General features: G+C 32.0%; 6 pseudogenes across 5 annotated transcripts; 1 reads left to right on the forward strand and 5 right to left on the reverse strand.

Moving 5' to 3' along the window:
- Window positions 1-2,104: 2,104 nt before the first annotated feature.
- LOC143193689 (endocuticle structural glycoprotein SgAbd-3 pseudogene) lies at window positions 2,105-2,485 on the forward strand (annotated as a pseudogene).
- Window positions 2,486-5,595: 3,110 nt separating this feature from the next.
- LOC143194202 (endocuticle structural glycoprotein ABD-4 pseudogene) lies at window positions 5,596-6,117 on the reverse strand (annotated as a pseudogene). Its single transcript, XR_013005213.1, has one exon. The product of XR_013005213.1 is annotated as an endocuticle structural glycoprotein ABD-4 pseudogene (transcript).
- A 3,513-nt stretch (window positions 6,118-9,630) lies between these two features.
- On the reverse strand, window positions 9,631-10,179 carry LOC143194203 (endocuticle structural glycoprotein ABD-4 pseudogene; annotated as a pseudogene). The gene has a single exon (XR_013005214.1). The product of XR_013005214.1 is annotated as an endocuticle structural glycoprotein ABD-4 pseudogene (transcript).
- Window positions 10,180-11,641: 1,462 nt separating this feature from the next.
- On the reverse strand, window positions 11,642-12,183 carry LOC143194204 (larval cuticle protein LCP-17 pseudogene; annotated as a pseudogene). The gene has a single exon (XR_013005215.1). The product of XR_013005215.1 is annotated as a larval cuticle protein LCP-17 pseudogene (transcript).
- A 4,187-nt stretch (window positions 12,184-16,370) lies between these two features.
- Window positions 16,371-16,903, reverse strand: LOC143194205 (endocuticle structural glycoprotein ABD-4 pseudogene; annotated as a pseudogene). Its single transcript, XR_013005216.1, has one exon. The product of XR_013005216.1 is annotated as an endocuticle structural glycoprotein ABD-4 pseudogene (transcript).
- A 6,478-nt stretch (window positions 16,904-23,381) lies between these two features.
- On the reverse strand, window positions 23,382-23,950 carry LOC143194206 (endocuticle structural glycoprotein ABD-4 pseudogene; annotated as a pseudogene). Its single transcript, XR_013005217.1, has one exon. The product of XR_013005217.1 is annotated as an endocuticle structural glycoprotein ABD-4 pseudogene (transcript).
- Window positions 23,951-26,522: the final 2,572 nt, after the last annotated feature.

Genomic DNA, 26,522 nt, shown 5'->3' on the forward strand with positions numbered 1-26,522 from the left:
GTAGTGGTGTTGATCTATTTATAGTATAGAAGATGTTATGGCCGTTACTGCTATAGCTATAGTTTTTATATGTTTTATAAGTTTTGAACAACCATATAAGTCACCGCATCTAAAATTGTTACAAATAATCAAGTTTCATTATCAAAACTGTCTGCTTATGGTCTCATTTGACCGACTAGAATTTGTATAGATCATGCTTTTTTTTTTGTTAATGACTATGTTATATAATGTTAGAATCATTGACATATATGCAAAAATTACGCAATACAAGGTTTACTTGTGGAAAATTATAGGATCCATGGCACCTTAATAAAACGCATTGAAGCAAACTGTTGTCTATGAACTGTAAACGTTTCTTCATCAGACCAATGATTTAGTTAAAATATTCAAATCAGCATAGCAGAATTTTAAGCCAGTTTAATTTGATAAGAAAAAAGGATTAAAACGGTATAAGATATAACAGGTCATTTGAGAAGTTCCCGGTACATAGATGGCGCTACTAGAATTAAATACTTTTTTAGTTAGCCTTAACCCTCAAAAAATGCCCCAAGAATTTGACAGCTGTCGAATAACTAGTTTATGAATTATAGCATTCTGAGTGAAGCAACTATTGTTATTGTGAAAAAAATGGATAAAAAAGAATTTCGCGTGTCGATAAATTATTGCTTTTTGAAGGGAAAAAATACAGTTGAAGCAAAAATTTGGCTTGCTGTCGAGTTTCGGGACACTGCCCCAGGAAAATCAACCATCAAGGATTGATATGCTAAGTTTAGATGTGGTGAAATGAGTACCGAAGACGGTGAACGTAGTGGACACCTAAAAGAATTTATTATCGACGAAAACATTAAAAAAATCCACAAAATGATTTTGAATGACCGTAAATTGAAATTGAATGAAATAGCAGATAAAGATACCAACTGAACGTGTACGTCATATCATTCACGAATATTTGGGTATGAGAAAACTCTGTGCAAAGTGGGTACGGCTCGAGCTCACTTTTGACCAAAAACAACGACGAGTTGATGATTCGGAGCAGTGTTTGAAGATGATCAAGCGTAATAAACAAGAGTTTTTGAGTCGATACGACAGTCATCCGAGTTGATTGCACACGACGAACACGCTCCAAAGTGTGGGAAAACGTAACTGTCGGCTGGCAAGTTTATGGCGTCTGTATTTTTGGATGCGCATGGAATAATTTTCATTGACTACCTTGAAAAAGGAAGGACCATCAACAACGACTATTACATGGCGTTATTTTACTTTCTCATCCACCGTATTTTCCAGATCTGGCCCTCAGCGATTATTTCCTGTTTTCAGATCCCGAAAGTATGCTCGCTGGGAAGAAATTTTCGTCGAAGGAAGAGGTAATCGCCGAAACTGAGGTCTATTTTGAAGCAAAGGACAAATCGTGCTACAAAAATGGTATCGAAAAGTTGGAAGTTTGTTATAATCAGTTTATCACTCTTGAAAGGAATTACGTTGAATAAAAAAAAACTGATTTTGCCAAAAAAATGTGTTTTACTAGGGTAGGGCGGAGACTTTTCAACGGACTTGTTAACTAGTGTAGGTGAGCATTCAACAGGATTAATTCACGGACAATTAACATAATGGCTGTTACCGAAGTTGACCGTATCATCTAGTTAGTAATTTTCCTTACATTATCCCTATATTTATCGCCTAAATAATTCTATCGCCTTTGTTTGCGCCTATAATATTAAACAGTTACGCTAATAAACAATTAAATAATAACTTAGAAACAGTATTAATAAGAACTATATTGTAATCCATATAAATCATATGATGAATAGTTTAATGCTGAGTTAATACTGGTGTATATAACCGTTATATAATTAGCAACACAAAATTCTTAATTATTTGTGCAATAAGTCGAGAAACGAGATTTAGCCTTCTTCATCTTTGAGAACTAAATATAAAAAGTAAATTTGCATTTCACTAATGAAAAGATTCGTCCGTTCAATGTCACAAGATAATCTAACGTAATAATTACTAGGTTATGGTGGGTAAATAAAATTTCATATAAATACGAAAAAGTCTATGCGTAATCTGGTAGTACATTCAGTAGTCGTAAATCGATCCCATTAAAATGTTATCTAAGATCGTCGTTTTTTCTGGCCTTTTGGCTGTTGTTTTATGCGCAACTGAAGAACCTGTTGCTATTGTCGCTCAAGAATCCGATATTCAACCAGATGGTGCTTTTCAGTGGAGTTACGAGTCTGCAGACGGAACTAAACAAGAACAATCCGCCTCAATCAAGCAAGTAGGAGACGTATCAGTTCCAGCATTACGGGGTAGTGTGTCCTGGAAAGACGCTGATGGTGTAGTTCATGAACTCAGTTATGTAGCTGATGAGAACGGATATCAGCCTCAAAGCGCCGATATTCCAGTACCTCCAGAAGTTCCAGCAGCTATTACTCGTGCATTGGAATGGATCGCCGCTCATCCATCTAAAGAATCTGACAGTTAAATAACTCACAGTAATATGATTTATTTATTTGTTGCCATATTATTTTATTATTTTTAATTTTGTCCTGTAAATATCTGATTTAAATTAAATTCAATGAACATATACTTGTTTGGTTTTATCTGTGTTGTTTTTTCCCTGTTTTTTCCTTGGAATAATGCATATCTAAATTAAATATTTCAATATATATATATTTGTTTTAAGTATATTTTAAAGTCTCCTTTTACCAACTATGGGTTTATCTGGAGTGGGCCTAAAGTTTAACGTGGGCTCGGAACCACAGTTCTCAGCATTAAGCCTACCGACTGGCGAGTGACCAACTTTGGAAATTATCCCAGAAGACATCCGGTCTTACCCAGCCTGGTTACTGCCGTTATTGGGATAATTTTTCTTGTCGGATTTTACACTCTTACCTAGAACAATCACAAACATAAATTTACGACCATGCCCCAGCAGGATTTGAACCCGCGGCTATCGCAACAGTAGGAGGACCGTCCTATCGCCTTTACCACTGCGCCACCAAGCCGGCTAATATATATCTTCGTTATACTTTTATATACTTTAGGTATTTATATTTTTTCAGACAATTTTATTTCAACGATTTTTTAAATATTATATACGATTTATTGTAGTTTTGTTCTTTATATAATTTCTGGCAATACTTTGATAAGTTATATTGGAATAGGTAGATGATTGGCGATTCTCTCTCGATATATTGTGATGCTGAATCTTGTGTATGAGGCTATCTATCTGCATCTATCTGTTTTTGTTACGATTATCTTCTTATATATGATAAGAAATACTGTAATTTTTCATGTCTGGCCTTCATTAATCTGAATAAGTATCGCCCAGGACAGCTGTAACATATTTATTCGGTTTTAACAGTACGTAATGCCTTACATTTTGCTGATTCCACTCTATATACATGAATACTTTATGGCTATGAATATTCACCATAAGTTTCTGACAGTGCTTGATGTGCTTCGGTGGCAGATTTTATCTAATCCTACAACAAAATAATAAAATTTGAAAGTGACATTTTGAATGTTAATTTCAAGTGTTTATAAATTCCTTTATACATTGGAAAATCTGACAAGGAATTACCAACCCAGTCATACCAGTAACCGCGCTGGGTAAGACTGAGTATTTTCTGGGATGGCCCCTATGGCCCCTAGGTTGGTCATTGACTAGTTAAACATTATGTTCAGTCCAGATAACCCTCGTTGATAAAAAAGAGGCTCTAATGTATATATATAAAATGTTTATATACTTTTCTTCTAAATTGGCAACTGTAACTTTTATGTATATAAATATCAAAACTGTAAAATTTAGAGGTTTTTAAATTGATATTTGTACATACAAATTACAAGTAGTTCTTAATCAAGAAAAATTTGATTAAGCATATACGTAACTATGTATATAAAAATTTGTATATAAATATAAATTGTATATATATCAGTATTTTTCACAAAAATATATATACATATTTATTAATATCCTAATTTATACATGACAATAAAATATGCGTATCTTGAAATTGCGTAAATCTGTAGATATTTAACTAATTTTAGATTAATATTCATTATTTTAGAAGACCAGAAGCCAATGCAAATTTAATTAACTATTTACTATTTAATTGCTTAATGATTCTATCGAACATTTCTTTTTACTTATAATTATTGCTACTTAATAATTTTATAATTTTATTGTGAAAATGAATGAACAGAATTAATTTGAATTCTTGTATTGTATATCCCTTTTTCTCTTTATATATAATTTTAGTTTGAATATAACATATAAATATAAAATTTAGTACATTGTTATTTTATCTAATTTACATCATATATAATTATATACAGACATATAATTATTGACATATAAGATTGAGATCCTTTCATGTTAAGCTCTTGGTAGCCAAATAATAACTTAATGTCTTGTGTGAAATTGGTATATGAAACAACAAATGAAACAGATTGTTCTGATATTACCTCACCTGGTCAAATTGCCCCAAAACAGTTTTCATTTTATTAATGTATTATTTATATCACTACAATTTATTTATTGAAAGTGCTAAAACAGAAAGTTCTACTCTTCTATGATGAAGATCGGGAGGAATTGTTTAATGTATTTAACACGATGTTAAATAATGCAATTTATTTCACATTTTTTCAGAAATTAAGAGTCAACTGTACGCTGTCGACTTAAATGCGTTGAAATGATTTACAAATTGAATCCTGGCGATTTTAAGAAGCTTTTCTGATCTACAAGTCACTCAATATTTCAACAACTAAGCTTCAACTTCGATATCAACGAAAGTGTGATCAAGAAGAAATTAATACAGGTTTACAAAAAGAAAAGAAAATTGCCCCGCTACTGTGATTTGAACCGTAGAATATTAGAACTACGGTTAAGGTCGGTGAGGAATCATTCTCAAAACGAAATATCCCTAGATCGATGTTATCTATTTGCTAAACTTAGAAAGGTGTGATTATGATTTAATAAAACTAAATGAATAGTCGCTCACACATCTTGAATAGAAAATTCTTATTAAATAAATAATAAACTATTTTATTATTACTATATATATTCGAACATTTAAATGTCTGTCATAATGAGCATTAAAAACTCAAATGGTACTTTCCAAACCTATTTCTTTTGGCTTTAATTTGTCCAAATATGTGATGAGATAAGACCACTTCTTGCGTGTGTTGAAAAAAATTAGTTAATTCACCTATTGCATTTAGATAAATTACAACAACAATTAATAATCAGAAATTAGTTTCTTTAATATTTATTATATCTATAATTAATATTCGTAAAATAATTGTGGGTACACCATAGATATAACAATAAGCTATTATTCGTTAACGGAGAACATTGTAAATATTTCTTCTTGATATATTTCGTGGCAAAAATGATATCGTTCTTGAAAGAAGTATTGTGATAATACAGAGTGATCTGAGGAATTAAATATGGGATGGTGCATCATAATGAATACTGTTGATTTGTCGGCAATCGTTAGATTTAGTACAGAATATCCGAAGATATGTAGTATCGAAGCTAACTCCGACTAAAATTTTAATAATTTTGCTGCTGTAGAATTAAAACATCACTTTCTACATTATACATTTATTAACATAACTATAATTAATGTCCTTATTTTAGCATAAGTCGGTATATTTTACAAAAGGGTAATCACAGTTTAAAATTAAAATTAACGTTCCTCAGCTGGGGCTGGATGGGCAGCAATCCATTGCAGAGCTCTGGTTATAGCAGCTGGTACTTCAGGAGCTACAGGTAAATCTGAACTTTGTGGTTGATATCCGTTTTCATCAGCTACATATCTGACTTCATGGGCTACACCTTCGGCATCAGTCCACGATACACTACCTTGAAGAACAGGGACAGACACTTCTCCTACTTGTCTGAGAACACCAGATTGTTCTTGTTTGGTGCCATCTCCGGACTCATAACTCCACTGGAAGCTTCCATCAGGCTGAATATCGGAGGTTTGAGATACAACTGGGACTGGTTCTTGGGCTGGTACAGCGGCGCTGAGTACTACAGCTAAAAGACCGCTGAGAACTACAATTTTGGAGAACATGATTGGACTGTCCACTATCTACTTAGAACTGTAGATGAAACAGTTAACATGAGATATTTATACATTTCATTAATTGCTTATTTATACTTGACATTGAACGATTCTGAGGGAATGTGTAAATTAACTAATTTGATATTCATTCAAAATGTCAAATTTTATCACAATCAAGATAATAATAATTATCTGTTTAATAACCCCACGCTGAAAAAATTGTATTTAATCATCAGTTATTAATAATGATTGTTAAGTATGATCGCAGGGGATCCCTTAAATATTTTCTTGTGTTCTATATACTTAATATTTCATGTTTATTATTTTATAAAACTATTTCCATTTTTGCTTATATTGTGTAGTGATATAACATATATTTATTTACATATTATTGTTAAAATTATGTAATTTGTGTAAATACCGTTATTTTAGATGCTTCTTCTTCTTTTTACCAACGAGGTTTTATCTAGATTTGACCTATTGTTTAACGTGGACTCCGAACCACGGTCCTCGACACTAAGCCTACAGACTGGCGAGTGACCAACTTAGAAATCATCCCGGAAGACATCCAATGTTACTCAGCCGGGTCACTGGCGTTACTAGGATTATCGTGACTTAATTATCCTGATTTTGCACTCTTGCCTAGGACAATCACAAACATACATTTACGACCATGGCGTAGCAGGATTCGAACCCGCGAGTATTGCAATAGTAGGTGGACCGTCCTAACGCATTTACCACTGCGTCAACAAGGCTGGCAACTTGTTCTATTTTAGAATTATATGCAATAAAATATACATCCAATGTAAAATTGACACAATAACGTAAATTGAGGAAATTAAGGAAATTTAATGATAAATACGTTATATTACTGATTTAACATACTTTGGGGCCTTTAGACAAAAAGCGATTAATATTATCTTTTTATTATGTATATGCTGTTTCACATTGAATCCATCCTAGACTGTATTTCCATTTATTAGTGTGATTGAGATTGTCCCGTATATGCTCATGTTTGTTTATATTTAAAAAATATAGTAACCAAAAGACTGCTCAATCGTATTAACCGTTGCCTTACCAAGCCGGTGGATACAAGGTGATATGCTGGAGTCGAACATTTTCTAAGGTATTATCGAGAACAGAACTTTTTAAACAGTAGACAAGAAGAGGAGATTGAAAATATTATACGCAATTCCATGTATTCGTTTATCTGTCATTAATAATCAAAGTTTTGATATTATAAAAACTGATGCTAGAAAATGTTTTTACGCGGATTTGTAGTTAGCACTGTTGAGTAAATATTTTCTTCTTAAATATAAAAAAGAGTACTATTATTAAAACCTGTAAATAATGAACAGATTGCGGTTGGTAATTGTTGTGAGACATAATAAGCAAATAAATAAAAAACAAAACAGTATATTCTATAACACGAATATCTGGAATTATAACTATCTTCGGACATATTTTCAGTTTCGTATATTTCTAGTAATATAAATTCAATGAATCCATATTATAGCGTGTTTGAAAGGTAATAGTTCGTTAAACATTTTACATATAAAGATAGCGTCGCCTGTTTACTAGAGTACTTGAGTTTACTCAAAAGTTTTTGCTCTTTAAAAATAAAGATTTCAAGCAGATTTAATTTTCGTCATATTTTCTTTATTAATAAGGAAACTTCGACGGTAAAAATGAATTTTATAGCTTATAATTTAGCGCAACGGGTCTTGTTGTAATCGCTCTAATCAGTTTGTTTATTATATATTGCAGAAAGTCTACAGTGACGGAATAAACCTTTTACCAGACATCATTAATTAGCGCAACGAATATTACAAATAATAGTATGTCTAGCGAGTCTATAAACAACAAACATTAGCATCTAACACAATACATCGCTAATAACATTTAATATGATCTTAAACAGTAAAGATAAATATTGACACTTAATTCACAAAAAACAACTCTATACTTAGGCAATTTAAGTTTTTCCGGAAATACACAAAACGCAGAGTCTTATAAATGCGTTATCATTGAAGTACAGTGAATATTTTGCTTTAATTATTGCTGATTTTATCCGAGCTACACTATTTATATTGTGGTGGCTTGGATACATGGAAGCAATTGTTCAAAATTACAATCCTGAAGGAGCAGGGTCTTTTTTAATCACTCTTCACCCACCAGTTTTATTCCTGACCTAGTGTTCCTTCGTTTAAATTGAGCAACTCTATTTAATACTCAAGTCTTGCTGAGGCATATGTTGTCATATATAGGCACGTATGTTGTAAATTTTCCATAGACAAAAGTAATAAGAAAGGTTCGACAAGATCTGATAAGTAACAATCATCCCAGTTATGCTGTTAACTAGACTGGGTAAAACCGAATGACTTTTGGGATCGTATTGTGTCCCTAATGCGGGTACTTGTGCGTCTTTGGCTTTTATTCTGAAGACCGTGATTTCAGAGCCCACGTTAATCAGTATAGCATAGATAAACTCCAATTGTTAAGGAGAATATTCAAAGGTATAACAAATTATAAAAAATATTATTACGAGGTGTGATATTTTCTAAAATTTAAGCTCTTGCCAGTTGTATTTTTTCTAATATATTTTATATATACAAACATAAAATATTACTAGTACTATTATACAAGTTAATACGTCATCTGAATTTATGACGCCAAAACGTCGCAATGTTGCCGCATCAACTCTAAGTTTTAGTTCAGTTTGCCTTTGATATACAACCAAATTCTAATCTAAATCAAATAATTCAACAAAAATGTTATCAAATATAATTTATTTTAACGATATAATACATCTAAAAACTACAGTTAAATATACAGCTACAATAGCTTATAGGTTAGAGTTATAACCTCTTCACTAATGCTTTCAAGAATATTGCATACTACTGACAACCGAACGACTTTGACGGACTGATTCGTTCACATGTCCGAACTAATCAGACAGAATTGTGTCTCTTTTTATCTAGAATAAAATGAGAAGGAAAATATTATCTGATTCTACAACGAATTTACAAATTGCGTCAGGTAATACATTAAACGTCTTGATGACGTATGTACAAAAAAACGTTCTATAGACCATAGTATTATCCTATACAATACAATACGAATTGTATAATGACATAAAACAAGAAAAATAAAGAAAAGCAATCTTCCAATATAACAGTTTTAAAGTAAAACTATACAATGGACAGCTGTAACTAATTTGAATAAGGCTGCAAGCCTTTTAAGATTAATGTATAGAGGGATCAATATATAGTATTATTTATATATATACATAATAGGTTTTAATACTTTTTGTTCACATTAACACCACATTGTTTTCATGCCAAATAACAATTAGCTTCACATTCAATCGGATAAAAATTATTCTCAATTTGTCTAGCATATAGTAAGTAAACAATATTTTACATTTCATGTTTATACTTTATACCGCGTTACTTATAATCATGTACACACATCTATGTCAAAAAGAGTATCTGACAGCGCATATTATGAAAATCAACACTTATCGTTTAAATACCTTTAAATAAAACAAATATTTTATTGCATTATATATATATTACGTGATCTATTTACAAAATTACATCTTTGTTGTTTTATTCTATAAAAAATGGCAGTCATATTGCAAGAGAGGGTTAGTCATGGCCTAAGAAATTAACGTTCTTCCGCTGGAGCAGGATGGGCAGCAATCCATTGTAAAGCTCTGGTGATAGCGGCAGGTACTTCAGGAGCAACAGGTAAATCTGCGCTCTGTGGTTGATATCCGTTTTCATCAGCGACATATCTGACTTCATGGGCTACACCTTCAGCATCGGTCCAGGATACACTACCTTGGAGAACGGGAACCGAAACTTCTCCAATTTGTCTAAGAACAGCGGATTGTTCTTGTTTGCTGCCATCTCCCGATTCATAACTCCATTGGAAGCTTCCATCGGGTTGAATGTCGGAGGTCTGTGATACAACTGGGACTGGATCTTGGGCTGGTACAGCTGCGCTGAGTACGACAGCTAAGAGACCGCTGAATACCACAAGTTTGGAGAACATGGATAAGCTGTTTTGAATTTTAAATTCGAACTGAAGTAAAATCAATCACTACAGAATATTTATATATTTCAAGCAGACGACTTATATATACATGGCCTTCAAAGATTCTCGAACCTATGTAAATTTGTAGATTATTACCTAATTTTGTATTCATTAAAGTGATAAACGGTTGAAAAATCAAGTTAGAAATACTAGACAGTTTTAAGCCCCTTTGCAGATTTATTAAATGTGTATCATATGATGACGTCATTTCCTTAATTCATTTATGAATAATAATTTATATTTCTATTAGAAATATTTTACTAATACTGATAAATCATGGTAGATTAATTTGACATATTAATATCTTCAGATGTATCTAATGTTAAATGCTGTAATAAAATACCTATTCATCAGTGTAGATGTGAATGAATCACTGCAAAATACTGTTTGTAATCATGTATAATATTTAATTCTATCTTTTAATATTGTCTGTGTGTTTGCAAACTTCCTATCCTCGTCTAATGCATTTATAGTTACTAATTCTTATATATATATATATACTTTCTATGGACCTTATGAGACTTTTAATCAGCTTTTTAGTTTCCCATTATTCTACACAGATCATATATGTTTATTCAAAACTGCTTTGTAAAACCTACTAGCTGACTAACCTCTTATAGTTTTTAAATATGTGACCAACCTTTATGTTATGTTTACGCTATGAAGTATATTGTTACCTTACTATTAAGACTTTAATAATTTTGCATCTAACCTTACAACCATAATGAATAGGTATATTATATATAAATATTGTGTGAATATATACATTTTGCGCTGCATTTAACCTATGGTTTTGTGAAAAAAATATTAATGATTTTTTATTATTCGTTTTTATTTTCAAATGTGCCTAAGATATTCTAGTTAAATATACAAATTATGATTCAAATTGAATATGATTATATTAACATTAACGAAGACGACAAAGAGAAGGAATTCCTTAGTCCAAAAATATATCCCGTTGTTAGTGTAAAGCCTAAAATATCTTTTTTTCATAACATATTTATTAGATCTGCTTAGTACAATCTTAATTATAAATTAATTTATTACTACATTTCATTTGTACTTGGATTAATTTACAAGCAAGAGGAGTGCGAGATAAATATATCAATATGTATTCCTCAATTATAAAATTATAATAACTTAAGATACAGTTTACACTAAAGGTATACACTTTATATAAATTCGTATGGTTTGGTTCGCTTCATTCTTCCGATTTCCAGCGCGTAGTCCACTTGTTGTATTGCTTCCACGTTAGTATGATTTAGTAGTCTTCTTTTGTGTTTTAAGGTGAAATCTTGGATAACTCACCAAGGATCTATATCAGCATTGTTGAATTGTTAGTCATAATTGTTTTATATAAAAGTTTTAATAGAAATTGAATCATGATTATAATTCAATATTTCAATGATTCAATGATTCATGTTATTGTATTATAGCATTTTTTTAAATCAAAACAATTAAAATTACATGTGCAACGTATTTATTATATACAACTGTTTATTATTTACAATTTATAATACTCAATTTATAGAAAATAATTCAGCCAAGTCGTATTTAACGGTTAAGAAATCATTTGAACTAATACTATTCATTTGTCTTCGACTGGAGCTGGATGAGCAGCAATCCACTGGAGAGCCCTGGCAATCTGAGCCGGTACTTCCGGAGCAACGGGCAAGTCAGAGCTTTGAGGTTGGTATCCGTTCTCATCAGCTACATATCGGAGTTCATGGGCTACACCTTCAGCATCAACCCAAGAAGCGCTACCTTGTACAGCAGGTACAGATTCTTCGCCAACTTGTCTAACGACCGCAGATTGTTCTTGTTTGGTGCCGTCCCCGGATTCATAGCTCCACTGGAAACTACCTTCCGGTTGGATATCGGCAGACTGGGAAACAATAGGAACTGGTTCTTGCGCAGGTACCGCGGCACTGAGAACCACAGCCAAAAGGCCGCTGAACACTGCAATTTTGGCGAACATCCTGTATTATAAGTTCTAGGTTGGAACTGAATAACGATCAAGCCATACCAATCATTTATATATTGCAAAATAGATTATCATTTCGTACTTGACATTGAACCGAACGTTTTTCGAATGTGTCGGAAATCGGGTAATTACTAATTCGATTTAAATGTCAAAAGCTCATCACTGATCAAAAAAATGCTGTACATTAACCCTAGTTAGCAAAAAAAAAACTTGTATTATTAATATTCATTATCTTTAAATATAGCTGTATAGTTACTACCTGGGCTGATTGGGTAAACTACGCCCCAACAACATACAGTTGTGAATCCCAATTTTTTTTCGTTCATGTAAGAAAAATTTTTTTATAGGCTTTGTATTATTATCTAATCATTTATTAAGCCTATATAAAAATATTTAATTTTGACGGATTAATCTGACCAGAAAAAATAGTTTTAAATGCCCAAATAGGATGTTTTTTACATTACGTACGATTACGAGTAAATATCTAATTACTAATATAATGGTGGGCTATATACCCGATCATTTAATCGCATTTACATTTTCATTCCTTTTATCAAAATATCATTGAGGTATAGACCTTTGTATTTTTTAGAGATAATTTCATAGATAAAATATGGTAATAAATCAACAATAAACATAAATAAACAGTATAATTAATATATAATTTACATACAGTTATTTGTTGCATGATATTCTTCAGTGAGGGAGAGAGAGGTATGTGAGGAGTCCGGGGTGTAACAGGTCAATTGAAAAGTCCCCGGCCAGACACATAGATGGCACAACCAGAATTAAATCCATATGTTTTTCAGTTAGTCCTAGCCCTAAGAAAGTACGTGTATAAGTTTGATAGCTGTAGGGTCATTACTTTGTGAATGATAGCATTTTGGATGAAGCAACTTTTGTTATTATGAAAAAAATGCATAAAAAGTAATTTCGCGTGTTGTTAAAATATTACTTTTTGAGGGAAAGACATACAGTTGAAGCAAAATCTTGGCTTAATGTCGAGTTTACTGACGCTGCCCCAGGAAAATCAACCATCAAGGATTGATATGCTAAGTATCAGTGAAATTATCACTGACGACGGCGAACGCAGTGGACAACCAAAAGAGGTTGTTACCGACGAAAACATTAAAAAAATCTACAAATTGATTTTGAATGGCTGTAAATTGAAATTTAATGAAATAGCAGACACTCTAAAGATATCAACTGAACACTACGATATATCTTTCACGAATATTTGGGTGTGAGAAAGCTCTGTGCAACGTGGGTGTCGCGCGAGTTCACTTTTGACCAAAAACAACGACGAGTTGATGAATCGGAGCAGTATTTGAAGATGATTAAGCATAATAAATCCAAGGTTTTGCATCGATATGCGATCATGGATGAAGGATGGCTCCATCATTTCACTCCGAAGTCCAATCGACAGTCATCCGAGTGGACTGCATACGATGAACTCGCTCCAAAGCGTGAGAAAACGCAATAGTCGGCTTTCAAGGTTATGACGTTTGTATTTTGGGATGCGCATGGAATAATTTTCATTGATTACATTGAAAAAGGAAGGACCATCAACAGCGACTATTACATAGCTTTAATGGATGGTTTGAATGACGAAATCGCTGAAAACGGCCACATTTGAAGAACAAGAAAGTGCTGCTTCACCAAGACAATGTACCATGTCATAAGTCAGTGAGAACGATGGCAAAAATCATGAATTGTGCCTCGAATTGCTTCCTCATCCACTGTTTTCTCCAGATCTGGTCCCCAGCGACTTTTTTCTGTTTTCAGATCACAAAAGAATGCCCGCTGGGAAGAAATATTCGTCGAATGAAAAGGTGTGAATCACCAAAACTGAGGCCTATTTTGAAACAAAGGACAAACCGTACTACAAAAATTGTATCGAAAAGTTGGTGGGTTGCCATAATCAGTGTATCACCCTTGAAGGGAATTATGTTGCATAAAAAACTAATTTTGCTAAAAAAATATGTTTTGCTATTGTAGGCCGGGGACTTTTCAGTTGATTTGTTATTATTTTTTAGCTGTATTGTTATCATATTTACCTAGTTAAATATTTATTTCTTTTATTATATTTTTGCTTGAGTATTATATTTAAATTTTTTTACGTATTTATGAGACCCCCGTAAAATTATATATTCTAATATTTAAAAGCTATTCCTGGAATTAACAGCAGAAATTACAAAATATGTTATATAATATATATTTATCATTTTTCGGTGTTTGCTAACTTATTATTAGTTAACATTATATCATAATGAAACATTTCTATAATATATAGAACGATTATATGTATTACTGAACTGTGGACACTTTGTGACTAAATGTAGTTGTTGTGATTACTTCCACGTCCATGATTTTCTTAACCATTTTTCCATAGTTAATCAGATATTATTAGGCTTTACACGTTTTGAGCCGATATATCAGATTGGTATCTATTGGCGAAAATCGATGTAATTATTGAATTCGATGGCTTTGATATTTCTTTACATAAGATAACATGTAACAATATTCTTTTTAATATTATTGAGTTAGTATATGCTAACGCCAGTCATGGATAGCTCATTATTGCTTTTTCGAAATCTGCTGTCGAAATCTACTAAAAAATTATGGTAATTCTGTCGAGTTGTATCTCAATTATCGGTGTCAGGTTCTAAGATTCAAACGTAGTGATTTTGATGTTGTTGACATAACCGTTTCGATAACTAAAAATTTCGAAGATAATGAATAGCAAAAACGACAAGTAATAAACTTTCAGAAGAGTTCATAGTTGATGAATCGACTGTTTTCAGATGTTTATATGTAAATGAAAAGATCTAAAAAGAGGGATACCAAAAAAGGACGAGTTAAGTTAAAGACCAATTTCAAATTGTTCAACATTATGGCTTCATCGCTTGCCAGGCAAAAATCGACAACCAAGCGGAATATTCAAGCATATTGTCAGCTGCTAAAGCTGATGAAAATTTTATTGCAGATGCCAACTGAAGAAATTGAAATTGAACTGAATCTATTATTGTCAAAAAGACTAGCAAGTAACAGAGAGTTTTTACATAAGAACAATCAGCTATGCATTGAAATATTTGTTACACTGATGAATCTCGAATGGTAAGTTCTACCGCACTCAGTATACTCCACAATCATGGCGCGTTCTGAGTACCACTTGTTCGAATCGATGCTGCGTGGCTTTTCTCGCAGATGGTTTCCAAATTCTGAAGAAGTACCAAAATGTATAGATGACTGGATAATTAACAAACCAATATTGTTTTTATAACGTGGTATCATCATGTAGCTAGAAAGTTAGGACAATATTGCAGAAAATGATGGAAAATATCTTTATTAATGTTGCATTTTTAGGCTGAAAAAAAATCAGAGTATACCAAAGTACCTAATATATTTGTGGTAGTTATTTGAGCTATTAGAAGTTGTAATTAATTCGTAGTAATTTGATATTTTAATGTTCAATTGGAGATTACTACATTTTATCTGGTTATATTGAACGGTGAATAAATATGTTAAGTTTCCTGCCGAATAGAATTTTTCCGGGGTGTTGCGATTTAATTCATTATTTTAGTGTTATTAAAAGTCCTGTGAAAGTTATTTTAGTTATAGCCCAGCTACGCTAACGAGACGAAAATGGTTTTCCCATTTAATGACCTAGACTGTGGCAAAAATTTTGTGACATTAGAAAACTGAATATGAATCGCTGGAAATGATCTAAATCAATGAGAGTTGATTTATCAGTAATACATGAACTTAGTAGTTGTTGATATAAAGTGTAGATTTCTGACTTATAACCTAATTGAAAAGTTTTTCTGCATTACGTTTTCTCAGCGATAAAATATTTATCTAGTACGACATTATCAAGCTAATTAATTTAGTTTTGTATTTGATGTGATCTGAAGTACTGTTGAAAAAAATTATGTCATATAGCTTGTTCGTATAATTTATTCGTTTCAATTATAAAAAGGCGGATATTGACAGAAATAATATTTTTATGATTATTCTATAAAATACATTATTTGGTAATCAGTGCCTTGATTGACGGCCTTACCTAACTAAATTTGTTACTGACTATTCTAATATTTCTTTAATATATTTTATGTGTTAAAACATTACTAGATAATGTCCATGGTCAGAGCAGTAGATATGAAGCATCAACTGTTAAATATTCAATTTAGGAAAGTAATAATATACAATTATTGGTTATATACAATTTTATTTACATACTGAAATACATTCTCTTATTTTTACGCCAAATCAGCCAAGTTATTGTTGTAATTAATCACAGCAGCTTGCAAATATATTTAACTTTCTTCAGCTGGAGCTGGATGAGCAGCAATCCATTGTAAAGCTCTAGCAATAGCGGCAGGTACTTCAGGAGCTACTGGAATATCGGCGCTTTGCGGTTGGTAACCATTCTCGTCAGCTACATATCTGAGTTCATGAGCAACACCTTCAGCATCGACCCAAGAGGCACTACCTTGTACGACTGGTACAACTTCTTCTCCAACTTGTCTAACAACTGCGGATTGTTCTTGTTTGGTGCCATCAGCGGATTCGTAGTTCCATTGGAAGCTACCGTCAGGTTGGACATCAGCCGACTGAGACAAAATAGCAACTGGTTCTTGAGCTGGTACTGCAGCGCTGAGTACTACAGCCAAGACACCGCTGAAAATGACGATTTTGGAGAACATGATTAAAGCTTGTCGAACTTCGAACTGTTTGTTATCGCACAAGACGTGAATTTATATGTCTGTTCCTTCTGATTATTATTCCGATTATTTAGTTTGGCATTGAACGCAAATATTCCTCAATCTGCCTAAGGTTGATAAAAGTGGCTTAATTTATATTCATCATAAAATTCTGGTGGCTCTCGAGCCTAACATTTTAATATATCTTTTAATTATGCATGCGTAAATTTGAATTTGCTTGTTTTATTAATAAATTAGCAATGTCGGTTCTAATAATAATAACTTGAATAATACCTAAAAATATATTTATTTCCGAGTGAGAGGCTCTCATATGGGTTTAGTCTTGTTGGCTTGATTTAAAATGTATCTTAGGTTGTCAGGCCTCGAGAAAAACAATACAACTTTATTTGGGTATAATTTGGGCAACTGCCCAAATTTAGTTCACTACTAATTTACTAATTAGCAGTAATGTTAGCGCAATAAATTACTTATTTTTAGGTACATTTAGCGTTTGCATGAAATGTTTCATAGTAATTATTAATTAGTTTTAAAACATAATAATTCAAAATCGACTCTAAATTATAATTGAGCGATTTTTGTAAATTAAAATAAATTGTAAATCAAGTAATAATTGCAATATTTTCATAAATTTTGTAACATATATTTAAGCATTAACATGACAAAAAATAACTTTGAGGTCTGCTTCTACTTCTATTATGACTATTTTAGCAAATTAGTAATCAGTGACGACTTCCTACGAAGACATTTTTCAGATTTAGTTTGTACTTCAACATCTTGGCATTTATTTGTTTATAAGAACATATTTGGTTTGTCAAGATAAGTAGACGTTTCTATTGTTGTAATAAATTTACAACTGTATGGTATTACTTTTATATCATACAATGTAATTATAATTATATTGTGGAGAAATTTAATATACATAATGAGTGGTTCAATGAGCATATTTGATATATTATCGGCATTGTATTTGTTAATGATACCTTAGGCGATTGGTCAATATCTGTTATCATTATGTAGGACCTGTTTATATAATATTATAATAATAAATTAACAATAGGAGGAGAAACAATTAAAATTATATATTAAAAAATGCTTAGATTTTATGGTAGTGGTTAACTTCTTTATGGAATTTAAATACACCTAGTTTGGAAAGAATTAATATATTTTTAATAAAGCCGGGAAGGTTGGAACGTTGTTCAGGGATAAATTATTCAATCATTGTACCTATTTATTCAATATGCCTTAATTGTGCTATATTGTTTACCAATATTATACCAATATATAATACTGGGATGATTATTTCACTATCAATCAATAATTTAATAGGGAGATCTGTAAATTAAAAAAAATCCGTGATTGGTGGACAGTTCCACACTAAATCCTTAGGCAACATGTCAGGAATGCATTAACTAGAACGTCTTTGTGATTGAGAATCCAGAAAACGGATATTAAGTTCCGTCTAAAGAAGCCAAGTTCTATATATATCAATGGTTTGAACTATTAGGGGATGTAATCATATTGTATTTTCAATAGATTGTAGAAGAGGTAGGTATATGGAGCATATAAACCAGGGTTTCAATTAATTGTCAAGTGATATAATAACATTGAGGGCTTGTAACAGTTATAAAATTAATAGTTTAAATGTCAGTATAAATAAATATAATGACAATTTGATGAATTGATGTTCCGAAGGAACGAGTCTCTAGAATAAAGAGGAGCTAAAGGGGAGATATAGGAATATGATAAATAGCCAGAAAAGTAGTGTTTTATAATTGGTTTCAATCATTTCAAGTTAATTGAATAGACCAATTAAAAATTTCCCAAATAGTTGAATTGTATAATGAATAATCTTGCTTCGACTTTATTATTGAGTTTGTTAGTTTTTAAGATAATTAATTGGTTAAGCCCAAGACGTTTATTAGAAAAATATTTAATAATGTTGAGGTATTTTACTGTTCTGGGTTTAATACCTAGAATATATTCTCCCTAGTAGGAGTAGTTAAAGCCAATAATGTTAGCAGATTGTTCAGTGGGAATAAAGTAATTGTTTGAGGAAAGGGCCAAGATTTTGATCTAAAAATCATTCAAGATATATAGGAATTACATATAAAAATTACAGTCACATCAATTTATTATCTTGCTCATTTTCATTTCTAAATTATAAACTAAAATTGTACTGTAGACTCTAGTTTACTTTGTTTCATTTGATTTTTTTTTGAATGTTTAGTTAGCGAATGAACAATAAGTTCATTACAACTTTTTAAAACCTTTTAATGTTTGTTTTAAATTGTTTCTGTTTAAATTAATATAGATCAAAATTGAACAGAATAAATTTTAAATTTTATGGTATTTGTTCCAATACCATAATACTGCAACAGTTGTTATCATATTATATGGGGTGGTAAGAGTTTTATTCTACTCTTGATAAATGATCGAGTTTCAAGTTGATTTTACTCTAAATTTATCAGCGATGTAGGATAGGAGCTGTTATTCAACCTTATATAAAGTCAAGAAGTATGATAGTGTTCGATAATATTCATGATCTATTGACATAATATATTTTTTGCTATATATTATGTCATAATATATATAAAATAGTAAAATATCATAATTTTATAATGAAATACTTTTTAAACAACCTGTAGGATTTTTAAAATAATGTTACAACGATTATTTTAAATATGTTAGCTTACATGAATGAATTATTGTAATTTAGTCAAATTCCTAGTCAAATAAATCACTTCCTCGCTGTCTGCATACAAATAAGTAAAAGTACTATAAAAAAGTTTTTATTATTTATGAATTAACACTATTTTTGTTCATTATGTAATGTACAGTTAAATCGCTTGGAATGTCTATTTTAGTTTTAAACCCTTCGTACAGGATACTACTATATTATATATTCAAGTTTGTATGGATATTACAGATATGCTCTAATGTATCTTTTAAGTAACTGTCCACATTTTCAACTAAGTTATTAAGAGAGCACATAAGCATCAGGGCCCCCATGTATTACAACTGTTCTTAGAGAATCGAAAATATTTTTTTATTCCCATTTAGCGATACAGATTATAGGCCGTATTGTCAACAGGCTGCCCGTTGGCAATAAATATTATTATATTATTTCAGTTATATGATATAACCATCCTGACATGTAGAAGATCACTTCATTAAGTAATTAAAATCATATTTTAGACACTATTCTAACTTATTTTAAAGTCTATCCTAATTTATTCCAAAAACTATTCTAGCTTATTCTAGAGATTATTAAATCTCACTTTGGGTCAATTAATTAGTTGGCATAGTAGTTTGCATTTGAGCCTATGCACTACACTGTCGTCGTGCGCATTTAACTGTTTGGCGAGTGCACTTATAGTCTTTCAGAGTGTTTCGCACGAACACTCCGAATCACACTAGTTATGGGTTCCATGGGGATATCGCGGTGAATCAGTTTGTTGGACACGTAATATGGCGCGTCGACGACGACTCGCAACACTTTATTCTGGAACCTCTGAAGGATATCTATGTTAGATTTGCTAGTAGTACCCCGCAGTTCAATATCATAAGTTCAAATAGGCTAAGTATTGACTTATACAGCAAGACCTTGTAATCTAATGATTATTTAGATTTACGCCCTATCAGCCATTTGGTTTAGTTTAACCCAAAGCTGTTCGCGTCTTGTCATTATATGTTTTTTCCATGTCAAACGTTGATCGAAATACATTCCCAAATAACGTTATCTGCTTGCGGAAGTTCATGATTATTCAATTTTATTGAAGCGTATGTTCTTCTACAAATGGTGAATGTCACATGGGTAGATTATCGTCTTATTTGCTTTGATACGCCACCTTTTAACCACAACTCGACTTTGTTAACATGAAGTTGGAGGTTTCTTGTTGCTGATATTGAAGCCTCGTGTGATGATAAAACAACTGTATCGTCAGCATATGTTGTAACAGTAGTGTTACTTGAGGCCGGTAGGTCAGCTGTATACAATAGATATAACAATGGGCCAAGAGCACTGCCCTGCGGAACACCCGAATATATTGGGTGTATATATTCATATGTGTATTCGTCACCCTGTTTGACAATAAAATGTCTGCTTGTGAGGTACGATTTCAGCAGTTGAAAATGCGTATGCGGCAAAAGCTTTTTCAATTTAACATTTAATCCAGTGTGCCACAACTTGTCAATAGTCTAAAAAATAACGATAAATGTAGCGGAGCAATATCATTTAAGTTTTTGTTAATTTGGTTGACTAATCTATGTATTTGTTCTATTGTTCCGTGTTTATTTTGAAGCCAAATTGATGGTCTGGAATAATATTTCTCTCCTCTGCAATTATTTCGAGACTCTTAATGTATAGTTTTTCGAATAGTTTAGATTAAAGGTAACAGGCTTATAGGACGATAAGAGGAGACGTCCTCTAATTTTTTCCCAGGTATAAGAATCATAATGAATTGAGCCACTTTCCAAGTGCTAGGAAAGTAATTAAGTCTTAGCATGCCATTAAATATAAATGTAATTAATTTGAGCTGGATTAGGTGTTATGAAGAAAGTCATGGTCGAAGTTTCGGTAAGGTTCACAAGAGGTTACAAAATTATATGTTGTATTGACATCAAGAATATGAGTATATTATCAGAAGTCAGAAGTTTTATTATTATAATCGGAAATTTATTCTAATGTGTCTTCTTTCGGAAGTTGTTACATTATTTATTATATTTACATTTTATTTGATATATATTTTATATTGTTCATTGTTTTATTTTTAAAATAACAGGCCGGACAGGCGTTATTTTGTTTAAAAGTTATTTTTCATACCATGTGACTTGTAATCAAGTTTATAAACTATTTTAATTTTTGTTTGAACATACATATAGTGATATAATATGTAAGATATTAATTTCATTCCAGCCTTGATTGCACGTAAGTGTGATGAATACCGTACACAAAATTCGTGGTGTATTGGTACAACATTACTGATGATTGCATCAGACAAATCTATATTATACACCTGGAAAAATCTTCGCTTGATTAAACTTATTGTACCTCAATCGCTCACTTCCACTCTTACATACGCACATGTCAACAATATAATGATGAAATGGTTGGCGACATGGGTCAATATTATTATCTTAATTAGCATGGATAGCTAATGCGTATTTGTAGAAGTGCAGCGAGTCAAATTTCTTGTTAACTTCTGCGCGTGGACAATAAAAAGATAAATAAGATATAAAAAAAAATTCGATACAAAAAATGTACACAGAAATGTAGACGAAATTTCATTAATATAACCAAAAACATTAGGAATAACACCTACATTTTAAAATATTATCATAATCTGGCTATGTTATTTTTATTACTCGATATATAACTGTAAATTAACACAAACTGTGTAATATAACACACTCTATATCCCCTGAAAGTCAATAGTGTTATTTGAATTAAGTTTAGTTTAGCTTGGTCTGTCGAAGATATTAAGTTTTACTCTTAATAGTATATCACATGTCTAAAAACCTTTTCAAAATATATCAAAAGGGAATATTGAATTTCACAACCAATAACTTACTTTCTAATTATACATCGTTATTGCCTGACATATTATAAAATAGAAAACTATAAATTAAAAAGATATTTGTGCAAATATAATTAAAAATACAGTATATGAATTTACCGAATATAGTAATTATATGTTACAATTTTCCTTCTTAATTGGACTTTATTGGATACTATCCATATTATATGCAGTGGTGCAAAGTTTTCATTTTTGCCCTTTGCAATCTTATTTATTATCCACTAGAAGTAGCAATACCTAATTATTATTTTTCTGATTACATTGGCTTGGATCAGTTTGTTGTTCATTATCTGAATTAGAATTTTCATTATATTTGGACAAGTACATTTTCTTGCGATAATTGAAAGAGTTTAAATATAACATAATAGCAGATTCATAAACATACATATAATACTTGCTTGCAATATTACTACTTGTCAGTCAACAAATGGTCTTTTTGGCTGGTTCTTATCCAGCCAAAAAGACCAGTCCTTATAAAAAACCCGACCGTTTAGTGATTCAGACGCTCAAATCAAGTTTATGGTTTATGGGTTTTGGTTCTATCGTTTAGTAAGAATTCAGTTGCATATAGACACGTAGAATTATTATTATATAAATATATATACTGTGTTAGTTCTACCTTGTGTAATGTCAAACACCATTTTTTTACACAATATTATCAGTTTCGAAAAGCCTAAAAGTATCGACGAGATTATATTAGCTCATTTCTAGAGATCAGAACATAGGACATAAGACAGTCAAGCTCAGTAAGTCATGTTCAATTTCTTCACTAAAATTTGCCTCGAAATAATCCGTTATCGTCCGTCGTAAGACTTACGTATTAATATATGTCACTGACATCGTTGTCTTATATATGTCTTAAGTTTTTTGCAAATTTGTTAATAAATGGCAGCGGATTTAATCTGAATGAAAATCTGTCTATTAGGGATTTATTTTTTATTGACGTTTGTAAAAATATGAATTGATACAGATCCGTTCTTAACTATCTATTTACATTATTTTTATATTGAAACACATCAATGATGGAATGATTATAGCACAGCCAAATAACACCATTATATCTAAGCATTTAGCTTTCTGGCGGTGGAGGATGAGCGGCGATCCATTCCAAGGCCTTCGCGATTGCTGGCGGAATTTCAGGCGCTACCGGAAGATCCGAACCCTGGGGCTGGTATCCGTTTTCGTCCGCTACATAACTGACTTGATGGGCGACGCCTTCTGAGTCCGTCCAGGAGGCACTGCCTTGCAACACTGGTACTGTGACGTTTCCAACTTGTTTCAATACAGCTGTCTGTTCCTGCTTAGTGCCGTCACCAGATTCGTAATTCCACTGGAAGCTGCCGTCAGGTTGAATATCCGACGATTGAGATAGAATGGGAATGGGATCATCTGCTGGCAAAGCCGCCCCCAAAACAACAGCCAAAAGACCAGCACACACCAGCAATCTCGAGAACATCTTAATGGTTTTACGGTTTGACACTGGTGTCGGATTTGTACTTTTGGCTTTTATATAAAAATCTCATTTGGTCGTCCCCACCCAATTAAATGGTTCAATTAAAATTCCAACTATTGTCGCACGATGTTAAATGTAAAAGTCCTTGTGTACGCTTAAGACCACCGTAAATTCACAGAAGAGGACAGATGACTGGCGAATAATCAAATATTTCAAGCACGCACCGCTTTATAAAATGTTACTTTTATTTTGGGGTATGAATGCAAAACGACATGCTAACCAAATTAATTATCATTTTATTGTTCTTGTTAACGATTTGTTCGTCTTGAAACCGCATGGATTCCTGGTTTTGCCCGTTTTTGACATTATGCCCAAGTATTCTTGTAGGAACTCTTTCTCGGAATATCATATTTCCGAATAATCATTACATATTATGATCTGTAGTATACAAAGCATAAAAGCCGTATTAAATTTAATAAAGCAATAAACAAAAATTAACATAAAACATTTAATTTAGTAATAAAATAATATTTTAAAAATGTTTTATTAATATTATACCTACCATATGATAGATTTATAATTGAAATATGATATAACATATAATGTGGAAGTTCTATCGTTAGGCCTTGAATAATATGACTAATATTTAACTTAGCTCGTTCTTGCCCAATTAATACATTCACTGTTCTCCAAGAAGTTACTTATTTCATTATAACCTCTATGACTTGAAAAGGTGTATGATTTTAATTGAGATCTCGCTAGTCATTTGTCTTTATAGTTATTTTATTGTGAAACTTTATTGAAATAGTTTATTGTTTCTTAGTATATAGATAATAGTAAGAAAATGAACTCTATGTCGATGACTACTATGTCAGACAAATACAATTGTGATCAGAATATTTTCTTAATTTATTTATAGCATTGTTACTTGTGGATGTTGACTAGCCGACAATTTATCTTTACAATAACTTAATACTAGGTAATAGGTCAATTAAAAAGTCTCCGGTCTGACACATAGATGGCGCTACTAGAATAAAATCCATATGTGTTTTAGTTCTCTCTAACCCTGAAAATATGAGTGTATAAATTTAACAGCTGTCGGATCGTTAATTTGTGAATTATAGCATTTTGAGTGAAGCAACTTTTGTTATTGTTTAAAAATGGATAAAAAGGAATTTCGCGTGTCGATAAAATATTGCTTTTTGAAGGAAAAAATACAGTTTAAGCAAAAACTTCTCCTGATGCCGAGTTTTCGAACACTACCGCAGGAATATCAATCATCAAGGATTTGGTATGCTAAGTTTAGACGTGGTGAAATGGGCACCGAAGGTGGTGAAGGCATTGGATGGTCAAAGGAGGTTGTTACCGACAAAAATATTTAAAAATTCCACAAAATGATTTTGAATGACCCTAAGTTGAAATTGAATGAAATATCAGACACTCTAAAGATATCAACTCAAAGTGTACATCATAATATCATTCACGAATATTTGGGTATGAGAAAGCTATGTGCGAAGCGGATGCCGCGAGAGCTCACTTTTGACCAAAAACAATGACGAGTTGATGATTCAGAGCAGTGTTTGAAGGTGTTCGAGTGTAACAAACACGAGTTTTTGTGGATGGGTGAAACATGGCTCCATCATTTCAGTCTCAAGTCTAATCGACAGTCATCCGAATGGACTGCACACGATGAACCCGCTCCAAAGCGTGGGAAAACGCAACAGTCCGTTGGTGAGGTTATGGCGTCTGTATTTTGGGATGCGCATGGAATAATATGCATTAAATACCTTGAGAAAGGAAGCACCATCAACAGCGACTATTACATAGCGTTATTGGACCGTTTGAAGGACGAAATCGTCGAAAACGGCCGCATTTGGAGAAAAAGAGTCAAAAGAAAAAAGTGTTGCTTCACCAAGACAATGCACCCGGTCACAAGTCAGTGAAAGTGATGGCAAAATATTTCATGTAGCAGTAATATAGGTTCATAGATTTATAGATTCTGAGATCATGATAATTTCAGCCCTTTTCGAATGTTCTGGGACATGTTTTAATCGAAAAGATTCATTGATCAAGTTAGTGAGTTTTATAATTACCTTTATTAGAAGTTTTTGAAATAATTCTCTTGTTATTAAGTCATTTATTTGGATTAACACCAACTTTGTAACTTTGGTTATTTATTTCGGCAAATTATATTCAATATCACTTTGGTTTTGATTTGAATGTTATTTTTAAATGATAAGCTACAGCTTCTGCTTTTTGTTGATTGCTGCGTGCCTAATTCCTACGTAGGTCTCTTATAGGTGGAGTGTGTAGATATGATCGTGTTAGTTTTTTAATGGCTTTCCAGAGCGAACAATCTGATTCCTTGTCATCTATTAGATTTTGCAGAGAGTTATTTGTGGATTTGATTTTAATTCCTAGTATTTCCCTTCTCAGTCTTTGAGTTATATTGCTTAAATTTTTTTTTTAAGGCGTTCTATTTTGTTGACATTTTTTCGTAGCTTTCGTTTTTCAGCTACCGTTTCCTTGATTTTTCTCGGATAATTAATTCCTTAAATTGCACTCTTCACTTCTGCATTATTATTCCAGGCCTTCCAAGCTTATTAT

This window comes from Rhynchophorus ferrugineus, unplaced genomic scaffold, assembly GCF_030347505.1.
Source record: "Rhynchophorus ferrugineus isolate W39M unplaced genomic scaffold, kcgeb_rfMv2 rfM3, whole genome shotgun sequence".
Taxonomy (NCBI): Eukaryota; Metazoa; Arthropoda; class Insecta; order Coleoptera; family Curculionidae; genus Rhynchophorus; species Rhynchophorus ferrugineus.